The sequence below is a fragment of the Petaurus breviceps genome, unplaced genomic scaffold, assembly GCF_028583685.1.
Source record: "Petaurus breviceps papuanus isolate PSGF00001 unplaced genomic scaffold, PetGlider_PUasm1.0 164, whole genome shotgun sequence".
In the NCBI taxonomy this organism is placed as follows: domain Eukaryota; kingdom Metazoa; phylum Chordata; class Mammalia; order Diprotodontia; family Petauridae; genus Petaurus; species Petaurus breviceps.
In genome coordinates this window covers 490269-495002 of record NW_027185735.1, presented here as the reverse complement: position 1 = coordinate 495002, position 4734 = coordinate 490269, and positions in this window count along the sequence as shown.

Genomic DNA, 4734 nt, shown 5'->3' with positions numbered 1-4734 from the left:
TTTCGAATCATGAGAATTTTAGGACATGGTGACCTGCCCAGAGTTCTGCGACAGGATTTCTAATTTTATATTTGTACAGGTCAGATGGTGGTCAGTGGAAATAAGTCTGGAACATTTGGGCCTGTGGTTAATTTTGCTGGGTCTGTGCTTTCCCCTCCTACACTTAGCTAAGCTTAGCAAAATCTTCAATTTATGACCAGGGAAGTAAGGCAAGGATCCCAGGCTCCCAGCCCAGGTTGCTAAGTCTTTGGTACTTTATTACAATTCTGTTCAGATTTCTGGAATGTTACCTGAGAAGTTTTCACTTTTTTATTCCATTCAAGAGCAAAAGGAACTCACCTTTTTTTTTTTTTTAAAGCAATTGGGGTTAAGTAACTTGCTCAAGGTTACATGGCCAGTTATTATTTCTGGGTGTGGTGCTGAGTATCTGAGCCTGGGATTTGATCTCCAGGTCTTCTCAACACTGGAGTCAGTGCTCTTACTCGCTGTGCTACCCGGCCGCCCCAGGAACTCACCTTTCTTTAACTTTCTACTCTTTTCCCTCCTATATCCTTTTTTTTTTTAACCTTCACTGTCCTCAAGTTCATCTCATCTATTGAATAATACCCCTATCACCCTACAGGAGGAAAAAGTGGTTTATCCTTAACTTTAATCTGCAAACCTCCAAAATATACTAAGATGTTTTTGTCATTACCATAATTTGGAAATTTACAGTAAAGATACTGCATTTTATTCATGAATTCTAATCTCTAGTTTATAATGCTATAAATTTCTTCAAACTGGGAATTTCTTTCTGTAATTAAGGAGGATTTTGTTATACTTTTAGAGTTCAGTTTCTCAGGATCCATGGCCATGGCAATGTCTAGTTTCCAGGTGTTAGATAATAATACCCAGAATAGCCCCAAGGATCCCAAATAGTAATTCCTAGAATCATAGTGATAGTCCTGATGAGGTGCTTGGGATCTATGTTTGTAATATCAGTTTGTAACATCAGTTTGTAAAATCAATTTGTAAAACCAGTTTGTAAAATCACATTCCCTCCCCACCTCAGCCTCAGAGCATTAACTCTGCCCCTTCCCCCTGCCATCACTCTGCCCAACAACAACTCATGAATTGTTTATTTCTGCTTGGTACAATAACAAGCTACTCCTATGAATCCTTCACTAAACCAACTATAAACATTTCAGCTTAGGCAAATTAGGCAAACTCTCCCCTCCTCAGCCAATTATACACATACTGAGTCTCCATTAGCCTTGGTTCCCAACATCCATCTTGTCAAACATGACACTGATGGGTGGCAGACTAGGCACTTCTCATTAAGTCTTGACCACTAGCTGACTTAGTGACTTTAAAGCCTAAAACCACACTTCCAGGTAGCCCCTCCTTGGGCTATTTCCCAGTGAATTATGGGCAATATGCTTGCACAGCTGACATTAAAAGTGCATGTTCCTTTAAGCACTGACCACTCCTTAACTCCTTCCCTAATCCCACCCTTACTCACCTAGTTAGTATAATTGACATTTGATTTACTATTGTAACTCTTTATAAACTATACCAATGACTTCTTTAAGTTTTCGGGTTCCCTAAGAATCCCTGCCTGCTGTAAAGTGTAACAATAAACTTTTACAATCCTGACTTAAAAGATTGCTTGGGTCCTGTGAATTCCTTCCAGACTGCCCAGCAGGGACTCTGGTCATTGGAGCCCCTGTAACAACTATCACCCCCTCCCTTGTCAGTCCTACTGAGGCTGCACCATAAGATATAGAGGTGACAATTGATATTTACTATGATTGTGCAGAATGATGATATTGCTAAAGTTAACCGGTGAGCTTAATGTTGGCAAGATGCCTTCTTTGTCTGTTGCCCTATAAATTAAACAGGTGCTGGTCAGTGTGTTATAAATAACCATTTTATGGGGTGGCAGTGAATAGATCACTGGCCCTGGAGTCAGGAGGATCTGAGTTCAAATCCAGCCTCTGACACTTAACACTTACTAGCTGTGTGACCTTGGGCAAGTTTCTTAACCCCAATTGCTTTCCAAAAAGAAAAAAAAAAGAAAGAAAAGAAAAGAAATAACCATCTTACTAAGAATTCCACCTGGCCATGAGTGAATTTAGAAAAAAAATTTTTGTTTCATGTCACTGTCTGATAGGTGACCTGGCCTCTAACCCCTTGTGAAAAAGGGTCACTTAGGGCAGAGTCAAGATGGCAGAGTAGAAGCAAGTCCTCTGATTATCTCAGCTTCCACCTTCCCCAATTCATGTAAAAGGAGACTCTGAACAAACCCACAAAATGACACAGAGAAGCTAACCTCCCCCTGAGGACAGCCTGGCAGGCTGGCAGGAATCGGTCAGCACAGTGCTCTGGGAGGCGAACCCAGCTCCTCACCCAGATTTTAGCCCCAGGGCAGGTCTGACCAGCTGCCAGCTGGAGGGACTCCAGATCACCTGCAGCTGTTGTGTTCCAAAATTATCAACACATAGATGCTAAGGACAAAGTGAGAGGTCAGTGCACTGTGAATGGGACGCAGTAGTTGGGAGTCATCGGCTTTTCTCCCCGGGGCAAGAAGCTGCTGAGGAGCTGCAGCTGTGCAGCTGTCCCCACATGGCAGCTTCAGCTCCTGGCCTGCAGAGTGTAGGGGGACAAATCTTGCTTTAACCTGCTTGGATTTGGATTGCGGTCTAGGATGGAGGTCCTGGGGTGTGTGACCAGCTTGCCAGAGTATTGTGGAGGCCTCAGAGGGGGCACCCAAGTAATACCTCTGGCAGCTAAAAAAACCCCAGCGTTTGGTACAAAGCTCCCCCATCAGGTGGCAGAGTCCTACTGTGGGAAAAAGCCCAAAAATCAAGTAATTGAGTGGCAACATGACCAGGCAAAGGAAACAAAGCAAACAGAAAAACCCAACATGAGACTCCTATTTTGGGGACAAAAAGGATCAAAACATGGAACAGGAGGAAGACAGTGAAGTCAGAACTCCTGCACCAAAAGCTTCAAAGGAAATTACGAGCTTGTTACAGGCCATAGAGGACCTTAAGAAGCAGAAAAGAGAAGTGGAGGAAAAATTGGGAAGAGAAATGAGAACAATGCAAGAAAATTATGAAATGAGAGTCAACAGCCTGACTGAGGAAAATCACACCTTAAAAAATAGACTAACTCAAATGGCAAAAGAGGCTCAAAAAGGCAATGAGGAGAAGAATGCCTTAAAAAGCCAAATTTGCCAGATGGAAAAAGAATCTCAAAAGCTCAATGAGGAGAATGATCCCTTCAGAATTAGACTGGAGCAAATGGAAGCTAATGACTTTATGAGAAATCAAGATGCTGTTAAACAGATCCAAACAAATGAAAGAATAGAAGGCAATGTGAAATATCTCATTGGAAAAACCACTGACCTGGAAAAGAGATCCAGGAGAGATAATTTAAAAATGATTGGACTACCTGAAAGCCATGATCAAAGAAAGAATCTAGAAATCATCCTTCAAGAAATCCTCAAGGAAAACTGCCCTGATGTTTTAGAACCAGAGGGCAAACTAGAGTTTGAAAGAATCCACTGATTACCTCCTGAAAAAGATCCCAAAGAGAAAACTCCTAGGAATATTATAGCCAGGTTCCGGAATTCCCAGATCAAGGAGAGAATATTAGAAGCAGCCAGGAAGAAACAATTTGAATACTTTGGAAACACAATCAGTATAACCCAGGATCTGGCAGCTTCTACAATGAGGGATTGAAGGGCTTGGAATGTGATATTCCGGAGGTCAAAGGAGCTGGGATCAAAACCAAGAATCACCTACCCAGCAAAACTGAGTATCATGTTTCAGGGAAAAATATGGTCATTAAGTGGAATAGAGGACTTTCAAACATTCTTGATGAAAAAACCAGAGTTGAATAGAAAATCTGACATTCAGATACAAGAAGCATGAGAAGGTAAACAGGGAAAAGAAATCATAAGGAACTTATCAAAGTTGAACTATTAACATTCCTACATGGAAAAACAATAATTGTAACTGATGAAACTTTTTTTCAGTATGAAAATAGTTGAAGGGAATATATATATGTCTATATATGAGGGTATATGGGCATATGAATACATATGTGAATGTGTGTATATATGTTTATAGGTATACATAGATAGAGGGCATAGGACCAATTTAATAGGAAGGGATGATACTTAAAAGGTGAAATTAAGAGGTGAGAGAGTAATATAATGAACGGAGATGGAGAGAGACAGAATGGGGTAAACTATCTCATATAGAAGAGGCAAGGGAAAATGGTTACAATGGAGGGGAAGAATAGGAAGGCAAAAGAGAATGGGTCAACCTTATTCTCATTGAATTTGGCTGGGGGAGGGAATGAAATACACACTAAATAGTGTATGTCACCATACAGGAGGGTAGGGCGGAAGGGGATGAGAGGGGGGATGATGGAAGGGAAGGCAGGCTGGGGGGAAGGGAAGTTGGAAGTGCCCACTTTTGAAAAGGGACAGGATCAAAGTAGAGAATAGAACAAGTGGGAGGTGGGATAGGAGGGAGGGAAATATAGTCATTCTTTTACAATATATCTACTATGTTATTGTTTTGCATTAGCCACACATGTACAACCTATACTGAACTGCTTGTCTTCCCAGTGGGGGTGGGTGACAAGGGAGAAAGGGAATGAATCTGGAATTCAAAGTTTTAAAATCAAATGTTCAAATATATATATATATATATATATATATATATATATATATACTATTAT